This window comes from Panthera tigris, chromosome F2 (assembly GCF_018350195.1).
Source record: "Panthera tigris isolate Pti1 chromosome F2, P.tigris_Pti1_mat1.1, whole genome shotgun sequence".
In the NCBI taxonomy this organism is placed as follows: Eukaryota; Metazoa; Chordata; class Mammalia; order Carnivora; family Felidae; genus Panthera; species Panthera tigris.
Genome location: NC_056676.1, coordinates 11,773,073 through 11,794,576, shown reverse-complemented (window position 1 = coordinate 11,794,576; position 21,504 = coordinate 11,773,073). Strand labels below are relative to the sequence as shown.

The 21,504-nt window shown below is 39.9% G+C and overlaps 1 protein-coding gene across 1 annotated transcript in view; it reads left to right on the top strand.

Moving 5' to 3' along the window:
- Nucleotides 1–20,755, top strand: part of CA8 (carbonic anhydrase 8) — an 88,386-nt gene extending 67,631 nt beyond the window's left edge. The window contains exon 9 of the mRNA XM_042972974.1: nucleotides 19,750–20,755. The gene's annotated coding sequence lies outside the window, so the exon portion shown is untranslated. The remainder of the gene's footprint in view (nucleotides 1–19,749) is intronic.
- Nucleotides 20,756–21,504: the final 749 nt, after the last annotated feature.

Below are 21,504 nucleotides of genomic sequence, written 5' to 3'. Positions count from 1 at the left end.
ATATTGACCTTGATGGGATAAGGAGCCTCGAGGCAGAGAGGCAGCCCCTCTTTACTCCAGGTAGAGGTTAAGTCCTTTTTAAGCGCTCGCCATGCCTTAGCCTTGAAACGGCAGCAGTCGCCTCCTGATGACTGAGGAACACAAAAGAGGCCACTGGAGGCGTGTGTGAGCCTCAGAGTTGACCCTTGTCTAATGCAGATTCGATCTTATTTATCGGGGTAGGCGAGGGCAGATCTGGCACGCATTGAAACCCTTGACCTGTGCAAGTGCTTTCATTTGATAGATCAAGAAACACTTGTCAGTTACGTGAATATGGTACGTTTCTTTATTGTCTAAAACATAATCTATGCATTTTAACATACCGAATTCAATATGTGTATACCTAATCCCCATAGAGCTGACAGGATAAAACGTCACAGACACGGGAAAGCTCAAATATACATAAATGGCTGTATATATGCTGGATTATTTCTTTACCTTGTGAATTGCCTAAGAGTGCATACAGAGGTCAGTTCCCTGAGCTGGCCAACCACTGCTTCCCACAAGAGGAAAGCATCTGTCAGAGTTAACGTAGGCAAACGGGTCAGAGCTTGGACTTTGTTCAATGGACCGTGGAGAGTGTGAGCTCACATACTGTGTGGGTGGAACGGTGTGTGGGAGTCCCAGGTCAGTAGAAATCTCTAGCCTCGAGAAGCTCACGGTCTCACAAGCTAGACAGTGGACGTTGGAATTTTAAAAGGTGATCATTTTGTCCACGTGTTTCCCCATCCGTTTTTCTTGCCTCTCTCTATATACCACATATTCCTAGTGTTCTGTCCAGACTGTCTTTTTTCTTATGTGAATGTGCTTTGCTCATACATTCTTTCCCACCCCTGCAGGCCCAACTCAAATACTGTTCTCAGCACAAATTCTCTGCTTCTCCCTTAAATTGTGCCTCTCAGTTCACATTCTTTCTTCCAGTTAGCTATGTGTGTATTTCTTATTTTTTGTCTGTTAGATTCAAGGTTTTTAAGAGTTGAAGCATCTCCATTGTACCTTGAATCCATCATGACATATAATACTTTGTGTCTTGAATATCTATTGGCAAATTAGAAATTCTTTCTTTTCTAAAAATGTTTATTTTGAGAGCGAGAGAGAGAGAGAGAGAGTGCTTGTGAGTAGGGTAGGGGCAGAGAAAGAGGGAGAGAGAATCTCAAGCAGGCCCCGTGCTGTTAGCACAGAGCCCGATACGGGGCTTGAACTCACGACCTGAACTGTGAGATCATGACCTGGGCCAAAATCAAGAATAGGATGTTTAATCAACAGGGCCACCCAGGTGCCCCTGGAAATTCTTTAGAACTACACATAGCGTGTATCGGCCAGCCACATTCCAGTCATTCACTGACTCTCCATTGCTTAGCCAGTACAGTTCGTCCCCTTCTGATTTTGGAGATGGTGAGGGCCAACCAGGCAAATTTGCTTTCGTAGGAACGAGTGGGGACTTAGAGTAATCCATATATGGAAACAAGGGAGAAAAACCCAAGAGTGCTTTAAGCTAAGTCTTAAAATGGAGGAACTAAAGAATTAAAATACATTTGCTCAAAAATCATTATCGAGCACCTACTATGTGAGGGTTCTGGGTATCCAAAGGTCAGAAGAACCTGTCTCTGTTCTCATGAAACTTAGAATCTCATGTGGGGAGCCTGGCAGAGGAAAAACAAATACTTCAAAAACATACAGTTACAGCTTATAATGAATCCATGAATGAGAAGAAGAAGAAGAAAATGCAGTGAAGGAGATTTCAGATAGAGGGAATATCTCTTGCAAAGGCCCTGAGGGGCTGCTCCCTGTGGAGGAGGTGAGAATTTGATGCGTTGAGGTACAAAGGGAGAACCTGTATATCTGGTGTGTAGGAATCAAAGGGGCAGAGCTCTTATCTCGGAGGCCCCGAAGCCTCTGGCTGCCACATGAAGGCATCTTTATTTTGCTGTTGATGTGCTGAGAACCCATGAAGACTTTTACTCAGGGGAGTGGCTGGACCTCATGTGTGTTTTCAATAGATCACAGAATGAACAGATCGGATCATAGTGGGCTAAGGGGGAGGGGGAGGGAGATATTTTAGAAGTCTGCCGGGTAGCCGAGGTGAAAGACACAGAATCTTGGCTACTAGAATAGGAGCAGTGGAGATGCGGAAAAGTTAAAGTGTGTTAAATAAACATTGCAAGTGATACTTAGTTGATCAATTGGATGATGGTGGAAGGAGATGGAAATAGGCAAAGATAGCTTCTGGGAATTGGGGGCTTTAGAAACTTGTGTGGATGAAGTGCCATTGAATGATGGCAGGAAAGCCAGAGCAGACTCTGGGCTGGAAAGACAGTGGAGTTGGAGCTCGTTGAGTGAGAGATGGTCTGTCAGTCACAGTAGTGGACCCCTCATGCCGGTACTAGAGTTTCGAGAGTGGAGATCAGAAAGGAGGTCTGAACTGAGTATGGTCGTCACTGGCATGGAGATTATGTATATGTGTATGTGTATAATGTTCTGATGCTACATGGGATCATCTCATTAAGTGCTCCTAAAATTTAACAGGCGGCCTTATAAATAGGTTCCTGAAGCACAGAGAAATTAGATCACTGGCCAAAATAATGCAGTCCCTGAGTGGCAGAGCTGGAAATTGGACCTGGGCAGCCTGACCGGCAGAGCCCTTCTTCTTACCCCTTGCACGGCAGAGGTCAGAGAGCATCCCCACACTGGCGGTGGGGGGTGGCGTGCTGAGGGAGGGATGTGTGTTGCGCAGGCAGGCCCGAGTTGAGTGGGAAGGGAGGAGGGGGAGGTGTCTTGTGATTCTTGTTGAGCTGGGCTGGGAGTAGAGCGGAACCCCCCCCCCCCCCCCCCGCAGCAGTAGGGGAAGGGATTGAGGGACACTTCCTTCTTAAACACACACACACAATACTAGCAGCTGTCTGTATGTTGGGGTGATGAGCCAGGAGATGGGAGGCGATGAAAATGGCATGTCTCAGAGGGGCTGATCCTAGCTGTGAGGTCCCTGAGGAGTTGAAAGGGGAAGAAATCTGGGGTACCTGGCTGGCTCAGTTGGAAGAGCACGCGACTCTTGATCTGGGGGCCTTGAGTGCAAGCGCCACGTTGGGTGCAGAGACTACTGAAAACGGAAAGGGATGAAATCCTAGGCAATGTGGACACTGCTTTGTTACGAGAGTGGACACTTTCTGGGCTATAATAGGAAGGGAGAAGGAGGTGGCGGGTTGTAGCTTTCGAGTTTCCCTGACTTGCCTTTGTTATTTAAGGAAGAATGGGGCTGCAGCCAGGAGGCGTGAGAGCAGGAGGGAAGGTGGGAGATTGGAGCAGAGAGAAGGGAGGGACGGTGGGTTCACAGGAGCAACACAGTAGGAGGGGTGGGCAGGAGGTGCAGTGAGGCTGGGTGAACGTGAATTTATTGATTTCTCCAGTCTAGGTTTTAGTGTACTCTGTGAATATCAGTACCTATAAATGAAATCAGATTATTACCTTGAATTTTTGATCCATATCTAGTCCTAGGCCAGGGTTGCCTTTCTGTAAAGATCTAAATAACCATCGCTCTTTTCTGTCTCCCCCACACATGGCACGCAGACCACAATGTTGTTGACGAGATTATGTGTGTTTCAGATACTTCGTATTCCTTATATGATAGGAAGGTAAAGAATAAGTTTTCAAGGCTTTAAATCAATTATGACCTAGGCATTTTAAAAGGAGGGTGGATTTGTGTCCTCATCTTTGTGGCCAAGATTACTTAAAGGGTGTCACTTTCCCCCAGATTCCTTAGAATGGTGTAGAAATTCTTTCAAAGGCAACTCCAGTTCTGACTTCATCCTTCTATGAATATATTTTTGACCCTTTTATCTTGAAATGTGTAATACAAATCTAGTCATAGTTCTACATAAAATTGTATTGGGAAATCAAACTTATGGATGTGTGCTTTTTATTTGATATTTAATAATGCCCTAAGGGCGGTAATTCAAATTTTTATTAAAGTGGAATGATTTGACAGTCAGACTTTGAATTTAATGCATGAATGTTTCATTTAAGCTCTTGGAACTGAAAAGGAAAAAAAAAATTCTGGTAGTTCTCTAAAAAATGTTTAAAATAATTCAGATTTATTTTAGCTATGTCTTACTAAAATAACTTTAGTTTTTGGACTTAGAATGATTTTTTTTTTTTTTTTTTTTTTTTTTTTTTTTTTTTTTTTTTTTGCATGACATGGCTAGACATCTGGAGGGCTTTGATAACCAAGACTTATTATTCCATGAATAATCTGTGACTTTTTATATTACCATTTAAGAAGTATGAACTATGGTTTTATACTTGTTTAAAGAACTAGGTTATAACTCATCCAGGTGCTGGAAATTCTTTAGTTTTGCAGTGCTAGTTCAGGTTTCTGGGAGCCAGTGGACATGAAATGATCCATTACCCATTGAATTCTCTGTATGAGAACCATATCTGTGTAATAACAAACAAAAGACAAGACCAAAGTTTAGGTCCAGTTTACTTTTTTCTTTTTTCCATTCTCTTTTTATTTGGCATTTGTTCATTTGATACATATATAAAAATCTATACAAGGTAAAAATACAAAATAAGTATTTCTTTATAAGTTATGCAGTTAGATAGCTACAAAGTTTAAAAGCCATTGCAAAAAAAGAGAGAAGAAAATCGTCAATGCTTTATAGTCATTCACAATAACATTGGTATAAAATATCCATACAACACATGTGTACAAAATAGTATACAGTTCGTAAAAGCTGTGCAAAGACAGGAAAAAGACAGTATACTTTTGTTCTTGGTATCTCTATACTGGTACTTATGTTCTGATGAGATGATTATTTGCCTGTTTGTTTCACAAAGCATTAGCCCATTGTTTAAAGCTTTTCTGGCTGTTCAAAGACTTGCTTATTTCCCAGTGACTCAAATATTGTTAAGCTGCACACGTTTACAGTAGCTGTACTTAATTATAATGTTTATTTTCTGTAAAACCAGTGCCACAAGTCTCTTTAAGTAGTTTCCTACCCCCCACCCTTGAAATGGGGAAAAATATAAGTATGCTTCCAATTAAGTTAGGGAAAAAAGTAGAACAAAAAAGAAGAAAAAAGAGGGGTTATTAACCAAATGACTTTGAATGATCCCTTTGTCAGACTTGCCCTCATTTTTCTTTCTGGGTCTTTGAAGCTATCCTGAACTGTGTTGAGCTCTTCCCCACATATACTTTTTCAACTAATAATGTTGTCTTTTTAGCTTTAATAATGCTATCACAAGCATCAGTTTCATATCAGTTCTCTTTTATAACCTAAGAGGAGTTACAGGTTGGAAAAGGATAAGGCATTATAGGAAAGGAGGGGCTATGTGGGGAAGGGAGAGTGTCAACTCTGAATGACCAAGTAGGTAAAAGCTATTATCCTTCTAGGACAAATGGAAAGCTCAAAGCCATATTTTCAGTCAATAGAACTTGGACTTTTCCTCACTCTAATAATTTAACTTGATGCACAGCATTAGGGTGAGAAATGAAAAACTCGATGGATATAGCTGTTTTCTATTTACTATATCATATAGAATTTCTTGAAAGTGGAATGGATTTCCTAAAGGATTTCAAAATAATTTCAGGAAAAGGCCAAAATATCAAGGGTGCTCAACCTATCTATTGTGTTTTGATTATGTGATATAAAAATTGTTATTAACCCAAGAATGAAAAACATCAAAGCTATATCAGCATTTCTTCAAGATTACTCAACAAGGAAAATAATCCCTGCTTCCGTATTTATCCTTTTCTTCTTTTTATGTTTTAGAAATGTTTTATTTATTTATTTATTTATTGTGGATAACAATTGGGGAATGATTTAGTTTTTATCTCCCCCCCCCCCCATGATTTAAAACAAGATTGGGTTTGGGAGAAAGATAAGAGAATATTTGGCAATCGTGGGCCAACTTGTATGTTGAACATTCTTATATTCTGATACCTTAAGGATGGTGGGGTTCATGATTTTAAATCTAGAGAATATATTTTCCAGTGAAAAATTACTGAGACCAGGTTACCTTATCTAAACATGTTCTATTATGCCCTTTACATCATGGGTGCTCGTTTTTGGTAATTTCCCCAAATCAATTTTTTGACTCCATTTTCCCACTTTGAGACTTCTTAAGAAAACTGTATTTTTAAGGAGGCTCTCATTTCAGTTTTCTCCTCCTTTATCTGCTGTCCATTCTCTTGAGTTTTTCTTTTTCATGGTGAAGTTTACAGAGACTTAGGAAAGCAATCATCCCAGAACGAGGGAAGCATGAAAGCTCAGCCCTCGAATGGACCTTCAGGGAGGCCGCTTACTGTTGGGAGTCCTCACAGTCCAGCCTGTGACGCATGCTCTTACCTAGACCTGCGGTTTCTGTGGCCACCCAGTGCAGATGACCCATGCATTTATAGTCCAAGACCAGGTCTCTCTATTAAGTTCTAGAATTGAATTGAATCCAGAATTGACTGCCCAGCTGTCTGTTAGACTTTTCTTTCGGATATGTCAAAGACATCTTAACCTCACTATACACAAGAGTGAATTTATGATCTTTCTCCGAAGACCTGGCTCTCTTCCAGTTTTCTTAGAAACCTGTTATACCTGACACCTCTCTTCCTCACCTCATCTCACATTTCCAATTTATCATCCAGTTGTGCAGATTTGCCTTCTGATCGCTCCCAAATCTATCTCTGTGTCCCCTTTCCCAACATCACACCCCGTGAAGTTAGCCTCATCCCTTACCTAGACCATCACAAGAGCGTTCCGCTCTCTTCTGCATAGGATTATTAAAGGAAGATTTGTAAAGATCAAAGACCTGGGTAATGTGGAGCCCTCAAACTTCTGTGTCCGCTGTGATTGGTTGAAAAGGAGACTGAATCCACTTGTGAGCCTAGTGGGAGGGAATGCTGTGACAAATTGGCATCATCTGCCATTGGAGTTGGGTGGTATTGTAGTTTGTTCTCGCCATCCATAATGAAAGGTTCTATTATTGGCATCTATTATTAAGGTGCAGAGTCTTTTGAAAATGTGCCTTGGGAAACTTATCTGAATTAGATCTAGTGATACGTTACTAGGTGTTGACAGTTATCAAGGGGATGTGGAAACAGGACAGAATGACTGAAGTCCTCTTTTTAATAGTTTCATTTCGTTATGTAATAGTCACGGTCCTGATGATTGTATATAGCAAATTGCTTACATATAGCAAAACCTAGGGAATCTGAAATCTCAGCATGACAGTGAAATGGCAGGAGGATGAGGAAAGAATTATGGCATGATAGCATGGAGAAACCTACCCCAGACCTCTATATTAGGGACAGAAGCCATCTCCCAAAGAAGGGAAAAGGATAAGTTAGAGAAGAAACCACGTAAGAGAAAGATAGATATTGACGTGATGCTCAAAAGGGTGAAAGAGAATATATTTTAAAATATTTTTAATAAAAATGTGCCATAAAAAGTTGTTTTTTTTTAACGGCGTAGACCTTAGGGGTGTGTGTATATGAATATAGGTTTGCCTTATTTGGGGAGATACTTCAGTTTTAATTAAGTAAACATTCCAAATAAAACTTGTTTTCATAATATACAAAGCTAAAATGATCTAGACAATACCCAATATCTTGGGAAGAAATACATATATGTTTGTTAGATAATGTGGGGGTTTCTCCAATCAAGAAATTTGCCACTAGGTAGCTAACACATTCTCAAATTTATTGTTAAAGAAAGAAAACCCCATTGGTTTTGGATGGCTTCTCTTTTCCATTACAGTGCTTTTTTAGTTCCCTTCAAAATTTTTGAATTCTCGTTGTAGTTTCAGTGGTTAGAAACTCATAAAGGTCTTTAGGGCTTGTCTACAGTAAATCTTTTTAGGACATCTTGGAAGCATGGTGTTGAATTGGACCTTAAAAAGTTACTTAATCTAGTCGTCTACCTGAAGAGGTCTTCAACTCAATTATTTCAGATGGTTGCTCCCTGTATCTAGAAACAAGCAAACCAACCTTTGTTGTTGGAGAATACCCATTTCAGACTTTGTTTTACTCTTCTGTAATGCAAAAATGAAAAAAAAAAACCTCATGAAATAGTCTCTCTGTAAAGTATTAACTGAATTTGGAATGCCATTTTGATAGTAATATTTTTACGGTTTACCATAAATATTTTTTATTAACGTAACTGATTAGATTCTAAGATTTATGTTTTTCTTCTGTTTGCAGCATGTGAAAATTCCTGTAGCTTTTATGCTGCAGAGAAACTCATCTAGTTTTTCACAGATGTGAATGTTCGTTCTGATTTTGATACAACTAATGATTCTCTAATGGTATCTTTTCTTTAACGAATGATTATATTTAGTGGGTCCCAGCAATAAAATCACTGTAATGAGGAATAAAACATTGTAAATAAGAATAACAATGTTATTAATCATCTAAATTAGTCATTTATGGCACATTCCTGTACCTGAAATATTTCCATAGGAAATAATGCTAAAATCCACATTTACTTATAATTAGACGTAATACAAACCTTCTCTCATTATAATAGTTGCCCAAATCCCAATTCAACTTAATTTCATTGACTCTGATTTCTGGACTGAAGGCATTAAGCTTGAACTAGTGAAAAATGTATAATATGTGCATTCAATTAAGAAGTAATTAGATACTCAATCACCCTTACAACACACCAGGGATTAGGGAAGAAGGAAGAAAAATGTGACTCACTGTAGTGTAGGAAAGTTTTGTTAATTGGTTTACTGCTAATTGAGATTGAGAAAGTGTCAAAGTATCATAACATAGGTTTACTACTGAACAGTCTTAAAAGCTAAGTTTAATGTTTCATGATTCTCTGATGCAGAATAATGTAGAAATTACCAAGCTGTATGATTTATTTTAGAGTTCTTATTAAAGTTTATGTATTCATTCTAAGTTCTACATACTAGTGAATGCTGAGAAGAAGAAGAAGGAGTGCTTTGTTAACAGTTCAGACACGGTGCTCTATTGTATCTCATTTAATTCCCACAGCAATCCTGGGAGGCATGTGTTCTGATTGTCATTTTAGAGATAAACTGAGGCTAAGAGGGGTTGACTAACTTGCTCAAGGTCACAGCCAGTAAAGTGCAGCACAAGAGTTCAGACCCAGGTAGGCTTAACTGGAAACTCCGAGCTCTCGTCACCGCGCCACATTTCAAATAACAAAGGGCAGAAAGTTATGAAGTCCTTGTATATATTTGCCTCCTTATGTCTTTCGAATAATTTCCTGGGGCTGAGATTTCTGGGAGCAAGGGACACACGTGTTTTCGTTTTTGGTAGCATATTGCTAAAACACCCTCCCTAAGGGATGTGCTAATGATGCAGGCTCACTGGGGTCTCGGACCTAGAGTGGATCCTGCAGGACCAGCCAACATAGTCCTTGGCTTCGTGCAGAGTGGAAATCAAGCTCAGGCCAAGAGGAAGTGAGAGCCCAGTTTACTGAGGACGTAGAGTGCAGATAGAGTGTCTGGGAGACTCGAAAAGGAAAAGAGAGGGAGAGTGAGCCTCATCCTTGCTTGGGACCTGGGCTTTTTATCGAGGATGGTGGTCCAGAGCACGTGGCTTGGCAGGCATCTGGGAACAGAGACAAGTATTTAGGTGTCCTCTGTAAGTCAGGTATGCCCTGGGGCCAGGGGGCTCGGTGACTCCGTGGTCTTGGAAAACATTCATGACGACCCTGCCTGGTCACTCCTCAGATGTTACCCACCGTGCTGGAAGAATCCAAAGAGATTATTGACTTCTCTGCAACGAGGACATACATTTATCTGTTCTGTGAGGCATGTGGAAGGCAAGGGTGTAGGTCCCAGCAAGAATAAAAACAGGAAAAAGAGCCAAAAAAAGCAGTTTTTCATGGGGTCCCTTCAGTTTCCCCGTCTCACCAACGTGTGCTTGCATCATTGATTGACTATTTTATAGGTGTTTCTGCCATTTTTTTAAATCACTCAGTATACTTTCCATCTCTCCCTCATCTTTTTCCTCCTTAATTCCTTGAAATGTGTTCATCTCCATCTGCCTATGGAGTCACCTTTGATTTCTTTTGTTTGTTTGTTCTTTGTTCCCATGTCTCTAAGTATGATACATGTTCATGACAGAAAATTGAAACAACATAGAGGGAAATGAAGAAGCGATGACGTCCCAGACCCTCCTGTCAGTGACAGCCATCACCAGCACTGGGCTGAACGTGGAGGCCCCGTAGCACAGTGGGGATGTCTTGGGTTCCATTTTGACTTCACCACTAATCATTTGTGTGATCTTGAAAAAAGTTGCTAATTTCTCTAAGTTATTTTCTTCGTCACTTAAAAGATGTCCTTAAGTGTAATGGTGAAGGTACAAGGACATTGAATACAAAGTGCTTAACGTGTTTTTGGTCCATGATGTAAGTATCCAGTGAATACTTAGCTTTATTTTTATTTGTGTCCATTTGATCTCTCACTATGCATTTATCTTCAGTGGGATATGTAGATATATAATGTTCTTTATGGGATTATAGTCAGGCTATTTTTATTTTTCTTATTTCTTTAAAGATTTTCTACATTTTTTTCTTATTTTTAAGTCCTGTCTGCACCCAACATCGCGTGGGAACTTATAACCCTGTGATCCAGAGTCACACGCTCTACTGACTGAGCCAACCAGACACCCCATAGGATCTGTGTTTCTTCCTTTTTTTTTTTTTTTTTTTTTGGCTATTGTTGTTTTTTGTTTTGTTTTGTTTTTACATACAATGGAGCTTTACATACAATGTGGGGCTTGAACTCACAACCCTGAGATCAAGAGTCTCATGCTGTACCATTTGAGCCAGCCAGGTGCCCCAGACTATTTTTCTATCTTTTTGATAATATATATATTTTTATGTCCTTAAATAGATACATTCCATACTTTAGATACATTCCATACTTTAAAATGACATTTTTATTTTAATATTTTTAAATTTATTTATCTTGAGAGAGAGAGTGAGCGAGCAGGGGAGGGGTAGAGAGAAAGGGAGAGAGAGAATCCTAAGCAGGCTCCACACTGTCAGCGTGGAGCCCGATGCGTGGCTCGAACTCAAAAACTGTGAGATCATGACCTGGGCCAAAACCAAGAGTCAGACGCTTCAATGACTTAACTACCCAGGTGCCCCCTAACTGATTATTTTTAAATTTTTTAAAACTTTTTTTTATTTATTTTTGAGAGAGAGAGAGAGAGAGAGAGAGACAGAGCACGAGTGGGGGGAGGGGCAGAGAGGGAGACACAGAATCTGAAGCAGGCTTCAGGCTCCAGTCTGTCCGCACAGAGCCTGATGTGGGGCTTGAACTCACCTCGAGATCATGACCTGAGCCTAAGTCGGACGCTTCACCAACTGAGCCACCCAGGCACCCCTTACATGATTACTTCTAAATAAGTTACCTGCAAGTATGTCCCCGGATTTTGAGGACATTATTATTATGCATTGTACGTTATTATACATCCTCTATTATTATACAGTTAGGTTACTTGTAGTATTTTGCTGTAATCACAGTGGTTGATTTATGCATCTATTTCCTTAAAACATTCTTGGCGATGAGATGACAGGGTCAGAGAGTTGGAATTAAGTACACGTATATACAAATTACTTTTCCATTTATGCTTCCATTAACCAGTAACCACAGTTCTCCTCACCTTGACCAACATTAACTGTTTTCAGGTTTTTCATCCTTGCCCATCTGAGTGAACAGGGCAACACTATGATACAACATTTTCAGTCCGTGGCTACTTGGTTCTCTTCCTGAAGGCCCTCACCTGTTGCACCAATCTGCCTATTCCTGAGCGTCTCCCACATGCTCGTGTATGTTTCAGTGTTTGGTAGGACAAGATCCCTCACTAGTCCCTTCTGCAGAATTCTCCTGGCGATTTTCGCATGCTTAGTTTTTCCCAGATAAACTATAGGATCATTTTATCGGGAGGATTGAAATAGAGAGTAAAAGAAAAGAGAGTAGGAAAAAGAGAGTTTGAGAAAAGGAAGAAAGAATCTTGCTAGAGTGTTACATTTGGGTTGCGTTGAATGTATAGAGTACATTGAGGAGAATTGGTATCTTTCCAGTATCAAATCTGGATCAAGGAATGATGCATGGGTCGGTGCTTCTTAAAGTTTTTACGTCCTTCATGGATTTACTACAGGATGTGCGTTTGGGCTCCGAAGTCAACCTTGGGTGTGGCTCGATGGGGAGCACAGCACCTCCAGTTGGTTCTACAGCTTGGGCAGATTATTGAAATTCTTTCAGCCTCGGTTTCCCCCTCTTTGAAGTAAAGGTACTAAGAGTAATACCTCATAGAGATGTGAGTGTGAAGTGAAATAAAGTAAAATGCAAGCATGGTGCTTTGCAGAGGATTAACATTCCACACATGTGAGCTATTGCTGTTGTTATTGTTACTGCTGTCATTATCGATTTTGATCAGTGTCATTTTGCATTATATTTTTCTATTGGTTAATATTTCTTCATTGAACAAATAATTGTCCTTGGCTTTCTTAACTAACCTTTTGCATAGTTTCCAGTAACATTTTAGCTGATTATTTTGAATTTTCTAAATAGACCATGATCACATATGTAAATAATGACAATTTAATAATCTTCTCCTTTCTAATTTCAATACTTATGGCACCGTGTAGTGCTTTCAGAATAATATGAAATAATCTGGTACCCCTTTCTGACTTCTGATATGTTTTGATTTCTTTTTCCACATACAGTGGCATTTTCCTCACTGTTTTCTCTTTGAATCTTCGAATGCATTGGGCATGCCTGACCTCTTCCTTTCTCTTCCTCCTTTCTTTATTTTCCTTCCTTAACCTGATGCTGTTGTCAGTGGGTATGTTGGGGGGGGCGGGGGTGGAAAGCTGGTCATGTGCCCTTGCTTGTAACGGGAGAACATTTAATGTTAGCCTTCTGTTTTGTGTGTGGTGGTATTCTAGGGGCTGTGTGAAAATGTAAACATAATCAGACATAGACTTTGCCCAAGAGGGCTTACAGCCTAGTGTTGGGAGTAAATCAGGAGCACGGCTAACTCCAAATTAAAGCAGTATGTGAAAAATGCCCTGAGAAAGTGTGCTTCTAGTGAACAGGCCAAAGCGACCACTCGGAAAGAGAGAATCCTCATGTCTGTCATATCCCTATTTCTTAAAAGACTCTTATTTTGGAGATTTTACACCGAATTCTCTTATAGAGGGAAACGTTAATGGGTTACCAATGAGCTGAGCCAGACTCACTAGAACTCAGGTCAGCCCTGGGGCCTGCAGTGGCCTCAAAAGCAGGACACGTATGCACGCGTGCCTTTTATTACTTTATTATTTATTATTTTTTAATTTTGCATTTTTGCATTTTTGCATTTTTTGCATTTTTTAATTTTTTACTTTTGAGGTCTTTTCAGGAAATTCTCCCAGGAGTGATTCGATATGCACTCATTCCCTAGGGTCTCTTCATAGGTCATTTGAAGTTCAGAAATAGTCACAGGAAAGATAGCATCTGTTACAATTATACTGAAATAGCAGGTGATTTAGAAGACTTGTTAGGCTGTGGCCATACTTGAGGGTCTCACTATGAATAGTGATCATCGTATAATAGAACATTCTATTTTTAGAGTTAAGCTTTCTCATTATTTATATATCCATAAATGGGTATTTGGAGGAGGGCCCAAAGGGGGGCAAGCCCAGCTGACCACCTTTATACATTGACAGTATCATTTCTGTAGATGGTCTTACTGAGTAAATTTATATTCTGATTACCAAGTAGTATAGTTAACGGTAGAAACTTTAGAAAATACACAAATGTGTGAAAAAGAACTTTTGTGTCAAATAACGATAATCCATGGAACACAGGCAATTAATTTTGGTTCCACCACAAATTGCATTAGCATAACAGGAAAGATTTTATTTGAAGTGCCCAAACCTGCAAGGATAGAGAAAACAAAAGAGACAGCAGCAAAAATATTTTAGAAGCTGGAAGCAGATGGTTGTGAGGTAACAGATTTAGCAGATGTGAGGAACAAGCCTGTTTACGTGACAGAATCTCTCAAAGTCTCAGGAATTGGAGGCAACAGATAATCTCTAGAAGGTGGAGTGAGAGGGAGCTAAAGTCATCTGCAGTGGTTAGCAGCTGACGAGAGAGCCCGTTAGGGGACATGGGTGCACTGGGTGTCAGGACACCTCACTGAAAAATAGGATTATTAAATCCCACCATCCCATTTATCTTCCCTCCTCCCCCACTTGGCCTCCAGAACACTGGCAGAAAGGCCTCTGCTCTCTAGGCAGGGGGCTGGCTGGCAGGGTCTTTCTGGAGAGTCTGAGCAACCCCAGGGACTTTTTAAATTAAATGGCCCAGCCGGTTCATTCTGTGGTGAAGGCAGGACAGAGAAGTAAGTGCCTGCTGTGCGCACAGAGCCTTCACCCAGGTTTTCTTACAATGGTTGTTCCCATTCTTAGATAGGGCCGCTAAGGATATTTGAAGAAAGTCTGTAATACAGAAGGGCCCAGAAGAAACCGAAGAAGGTAAGGTATAAGAAATAAATACTTAGGAAAAGAAAAAGTTCAAAAAAGTGATCATTCATGTCTTCAGAGAGGTAAGGGAGGAAATTGCCACCATGAGCTGGAATTGGATGCTAGGAAGAAAAGGAATATTCTACAAAGCTTTTGGAAATTGAAAACATAATAGCAGAAATGAAAACTTTTATAGTAGAGTCAGAAGGCAGAACTGAAATTTCTCAGAAAGTAGAGCAAAAAAAGGAGATCTAAAAATAAGAAAATTGGAGAACCAGTCTAGGAGGTCCAGTATTCAAATAATCGGCAAAGTTAGAGAACAGAGAAAATGGAGGAGAGGAAGCAGTAACAAAACCATTTAAGCATTTTCTCAGGACTCCTGGGTATCAATTTGCAGTTTGAAAGGACCCATTGAATTTCCAGCACGCTTGATCAAAATACACCCACTAGCAAGGCACTATCCTTTCTGGACACTGAGGGAGGAATTACAGGAAGAAAAAAATTCGAAATCCAAGAACCTGGAATTTGAACATCAGACTTCTTTTTTTAAATTTATTTTAAGTTTATTTATTTATTTTAAGTTTATTTATTTATTTTGAGAGAGAGAGGGAGAGAAAAAAATTCAAAAGCAAAGAACCTGGAATTTGAACATCAGATTTCTTTTTTATTAATTGTTAAAATTTATTTATTTAGAGAGCTAAACCAAGGAAGGGGAAGAGAGACAGAGAAAGAGAGAGACAGAGAGAGAGAATCCCAAGCGGGTTCATTGCTGTCAGCGCAGAGGCTGAACCAGCGTGGGGCTTGAACCTACGAACTGCGAGATCATGACCTGAGCTGAAATCAAGAGTCAGATACTTAACTGACTGAGCCACCCAGGAGCCTCTTGAATGTCAGACTTCTAAATAGCAACACAGGAAGCTAAAAGTGAAGCATGAATTCTGAGAGAAAATTACAGCTAGAATTTTTTTCCCCAAACTTCAAGTAGTCATTTTTAAATATCACAGGTATTGAAAATTATTTCCTAGGAAGCCACTAGACGATGTGCTTCACCAAAATGGACTAAGCCAAGAAAACAGATTATGGCAAAGGAGATGCCCAGAATGATTGTGAAGTGAGGGTGTAAGGGTAGAGGTTAAGAGTCCAGATGTGAGCAGATGAGAACGTTCTAGAGATTTTCCCAGAAAGATGAAATGGATAGACTGCAGGATATGTCTTTTAACTTCTGGGGAGTCAGACAATTGGGAGGTGGTTTTCGATTGAGTACATAGAAAACTAAGGTGGGAAAAAACCAATGTAATTATTCACTCCACAGGAAAAAAAAATTGTGCAGGAAAAAAAATTGATACACTAATGCACATAATTCAGCTCTGAGTAAGATTTACATTCTCACAGTAATAGAAATAATAGAATAGAAACTGATCCAGCCAAAATGACTGTATAACCGTATTAGAAGGACGGAGTGAGGGAAGGGTGTGTATGCACGTGGGTGATGTGGTGGGAGGGGTGTGTGGGGGTTGGACGTCTCACAGGAGGAAGGAGGGTCGCATTTTCTTTCTTGGTGGGGAGAGTCAAACAGACAATACTAAAAATCGAAAAGGAGTAATGCCATCACACTATAGCCGTGTGGTGTTAGTATAATAATCGGCTAAAAGAGTTGAGGAAGTTGGTGGCATAAGAGACAGGACTGATAGTTTTCATAAGAAACCTTTTAGAACTATTTAACTCTTTTTGTGAATGTGTAATTTTGATACAAATTTTCAAAAATTAAAGTTGCCACTGTCATTTTGTTACACTTTTTGTGTATGTGTACACACACACACACTTGCACTTTCCTTGGAGAATTTGCTGTGGGCCAGATACTGCTCTGGACCTTGGGAACACAGCGCCGATGAGATCAAGTATAATTTCATTCCATGAAAACTTCTCTGAAATTCTGAAAAGTAAACTGTGAACACATGCGATGGAAAATAGTAGGCCATAGTGTGGTTCAATTTTCAGTTAGTGAGACAGACGTCTGTTAAATCAACTGAAATCCTCACTGGTAGCTCAGTTATGTACCCAGGACTCCCTGTTGTCACATTTTATCTGTTGGCCTGCTGGATTCTCACACAATGCTATGAAGGTGGCTATTGTTATCTGAAGCCCAGAAAGGGCAAGTGGGTTGCCTGAAGTCTCACAGCAAGTTGATGGCAGAGCTGGGATCTGAATCAGTCTCCCTGATTCCAAATCCATACCCCAGATTGTGATCAATTGAAATATTTTCCCAGATAACCTGGTATCTGCAGTGAACAAGATCAAGCATCTATCTTTGGAGGTTGGGGGGGCAGGGGCGGAGGGGAGCTAATACAAAGATCGTTCTCAATGTGCCTTGTAGAGGAGAGAAAGCTCCGTAAACATGGGGTATCTTTAGTTGCTCCTTGAGGGAGATTTTAGCAGAGTGAGTGCCTAAATTCACCAGGAGGGTCCACACTCTGGTAGACTAGAATTCACTTGGCATCTATTGAGAACCATTTACGTCAGACCCTTAGAGCTTCAAAATGAATAAGACACCAATGAGCATGTGCTTCCGTTGCCCTTTGGATATATGTTCAAGTGTTCAAATGCTTTGGGTTAAGATGTAAATTTGTATGATTGGGGAGACTGCATATTTATTTGAACTATCTTTTTTAATTGATGTTTTGGACCGTGGTAGTTTAATTTTAAGAATTGTTTCATATATTCTTAAAATGAAATTTCATTATTTTCATAAACTTGGAATATGTTTGTCTTGTGGACTAGCCTTTTCCAAACGTGTTCTATGCAGCCATTAAGATACCCACTAAGGTGTTTAAGTCACAAGCTGATTGTCTACAAATTTAGAGACTCCTGGACATAATTACCTCCTTTTGGAGATTTACAGTGCACATCAGTGTGTTAGAGACTTTGAGGTGGTTTTGTATAGAAGAACCATGTATTACTGTATTTAACCAGAGTTTCTATAGTTTTTTGGAACATGGATTCATTTTTCCAAGTAATTTTTAGTTATGTGGAACACATTTTAGGAAATGGGGGACTCTAGGTTATTTTACTTTGGCAGAAAATGTATATATCATGACCTTTAGGCTCCTTTTCGCTCCGAAATGCTGTGGCTTCAGAATTGCAGTCATCAGTTTTGTGTGTTACTTTGACTTACAATTTACTGAGTTATAATTATCACATATATACACAAAGTCCTATTTTACCTTTGAAGTTCTATCTGGGATCTTAAAGATTTGATTAGACTATCTTCTTTGAAATGTAGTTTGGAAAAATATACCCCAGCATTACAAATATTTCCTAATAAATTGTTCCAGAAATAGTATTTATATGTCTATATGCATACATGGACAGACACATGTATGTATGTATATACAACACATCCATGCACACATCTCATATGTGGACATGTTTAAAGTGCTCTATTGTGTCATTCTTTATTAAGGAAGGAAGTCACTTGTTTCCATTATTTTGCTGCAGTGAATATCCTTACACATAAAATCTTTGATTGAGTGGTTGTATCTGTACAATAAGCTCCTAGGAATATAATTTCAGCTCAAAAAGTATATACATCTGGGGGCACGTGGGTGGCTCAGTTGGTTAAGCATCTGACTCTCGGTTTCAGCTCAGGTCATGATCTCATGGTTCATGAATTTGAGCCCCAGGTTCGGCTCTGCACTGATAGCATGGAGCCTTCCTAGGATTCTGTCTCCTTCTCTCTCTGCCCCGCCCCCTGCTCTCTCTCTCAAAAAGAAATAAACTTATGCTGATTCATAGGGGCACATGTACCCCAATGTTCATAGCAGCGCTTTCAACAATAGCCAAATCATGGAAGAGCCTAAATGTCCATCAACTGATGAATGGATGAAGAAGATGTGGTTTATGTGTACAATGGAATCCTCCTTGGCAATGAGGAAGAATGAAATCCGGCCATTTGTAGCAACGTGGATGGAGCTGGAGAGTATTATGCTAAGTGAAATAAGTCAGGCAGAGAAAGACAGATACCATGTTTTCACTCATATGTGGAACTTGAGAAACTTAACAGAAGACCATGGGGGGAGGGAAGAGGAAAAAAGTAGTTACAAACGGAGGGAGGCAAACCATAAAAGACTCTTAAATATGGAGAACAAACTGAGGGTGGATGGGGGCAGGGCAGGGGAAAGGGGAAAATGGGTGATGGGCATTGAGGAGGGCACTTGCTGGGATGAGCACTGGGTGTTGTATGGAAGCAATGAGTCATGGGAATCTACCCGTGAGCACACTGTGTATACTGTATGTTAGCCAACTTGACAATAAATTATATTTTAAAAAATAATAAATAAACTTAAAAAAACTATATGCATATGATTTTAAATAGGCATTTATTGTCCAAAATGTTGGACCTGTTAACCCACAGGAACTGTATGACAGTTGGCCACTCCCATCACTGGGAATGTGCGCAGATGTCACTGAAAAGAAAATCTTAGCTGAATGTTTTCCTAAATGGGAAATTCATTATCCCAAAAAGGACTATTGTTTCATGTATTATTTTATATTTATTATTTATCCATTTAATAGAATTGAGTCACAAAGTTACTTGGAGACTGGGAAGAAGTAGTCTTCATGCTCAAGCAGTTACCGTCTGTGATTGTTATATAAGAAATTAATGACAATACCTTAAAGCTTAATTTTCTTATTAAGCTTATTAAGTTTATTAATTTATGATACATAAATTTGTTGTTTAGCAGGTCAAGCATTTATTTCGATTCAAAAGATTTATCTCTGGGGCGCCTGAGTGTCTCCGTCGGTTAAGTGACCGACTTCGGCTCAGGTCGTGATTTCGCGGTTTGTGAGTTCGAGCCCTGCGTTGGGCTCTGTGCGCAGCTCAGAGCCTGGAACCTGCCTCTGATTCTGTGTCTCCCTCTCTCTCTGCCCCTCCGCTGCTCATGCTCTGTCTCTCTCTGTCTCTCAGTAACAAACATTAAAAAAACAACAACAACTTTATTTCTGTGCAATTTTGCATTCATCGGTTCTTTCACAGAAATAAAAGGATGGTAGGCTTTATGGGAAAACCGCAGACACGACAGACTTGAGCAGGAAGAGATCATTGACATTTCCACGTTTTCTTATGAAATCTTAGCGTGCACTGTCTCTTGTTGGACTGTGAAACAGACGTCTCAGTCTGCCGTGGAGGGATGTCAGTAACATAACTGATTCGTTCTTTTTGCCTCAGGGAGGAAGACAACGATCCTATAGTGCCCTTGGATGAGAAACGGAAACTTTTGAGCCGCACCTTCAGTTTATCCTCAAAGCCTGCGTTGTTTGTCTTCATCTAATCCAGCTTTGATGGACATCTGTGACAGTTGCCTATACACGTGCTCTAATGAAATATTAGAAGTGGCTGTACATTCCGAAGAAACCCAGTGTTGTATCCCCACGTCACTGCTGCTAGTATTCATATTTTTGCACATACTGTTGATTGCTTATGTGTAGAAGAAATGAAACTAGTTTTCAGAGTTGTTATTAATATGAATATATATCATGTATTAATACCGAGACAGGAAAAATACATTCCCGGTGTTAGCAATCCTTCATTTCCTGTCTCCGAGAGAAAATTCCGTCATTCGGAGAATAATGCAATTCTTGATAATAAATAAGAGGTTTGATCAGGAACAGCACACGGCTTGAAAATGGAATGTGAAGGATTAGTAAAAGTCCTATCTCATGTTGTTTTCAGCCCTCATAGCACAATTAATGTCAGGCTGGTTATTATGCAAAACAATTTGGGAGTTAATGCAAGAACAAAATTGCTTTATATATTTCTCAAAGGATCGAATTGAATGTATGAATCTAATTGTATTTATTTGACATATTAGAAGCTCTCGTTTCTAGGAGTTTGAGAAAGGCATAAAAATAGGGTAAAACGTAAGTGGGTACAACATACCAGGAATAGCTTTATTTTCCACGATAGAAGCGTAAATTTAATAGCATTCTATAGTAATTTAGTGTTGTACGTTTCGTAAGACCTTAAGGTATTTTATTCTATGGACTTTAGTATATTGAGCCATTGCTTTCCAAGATGATCAGTAATATCTTTATTTTAATTAATTTTAAGCACTACTGGTAAATGTAAGCATATGCTTAGATGCAGTTAGATGTGACAGAATGAGATAATTTTGTAAAGCAGTAGAGTGCCTGGCACAAAGCAAGTACTTAATAAATGTTATCTGTTGTTATAATTACTGTTGTAAAACCGAAGACTTCATAATCCCAATTCGGAGGGATTTTGTGATGCCAAAAGTTGGAAATCCTACAGGTGCAATAAGTGTGTGTTGTGAGATTTTAGGTGTGTTGGATAGAGGCTGTAGTAGTGAAAACATTAAATACAAATAAAAATATGCTGAGTATCCCTGAAAATGGCAGCAAAGAAGGACTGTGGTGGACCCTTGGGCAGGGAGAGGAGGGACTGGTGTGGCAGCAGAGTGAGGAAAAGCCTGGGCTTGCAAAGGGTCAGGGTCTGTCCTTAGACCAGAAACCGCAGCAGGGCAGCAGCAAGCAGAGCCTCTGAGAAGTGGAGACAAGCCCTGGGAGTCTTGCTTTCTGTTGTTTCTTGTATGCAAAAATAATGAAGAAATGGTTACAAAACTGTCCCGTACTTAAAGACTTAATATCTCCTAGACGCAAACAGGCCACACACGCCGAACATTGGTTGTAGGTATAGCCTCGTTGTACTTGACATCCAGAGACGGCATCTGAAGATCTCATTTTCTTGTGGATTCGGAAGGCACCTTGGTGTTCTTTGGGTAGAGCCTGTGTTCAGGCCCTGGAACAAAACTGGGTGCAGGCACCCAGCCTCTTTGCTCCCGACACAGTTGGTGAGTGAACATCCAGGGTATGTTCTTGGACTTAACGTCCAGTGCTCCTTGCAATCTCTAACCATCTCTCCCTGAAAAAAAACAAAATAGACATAACGAAAAAATAGTTCACA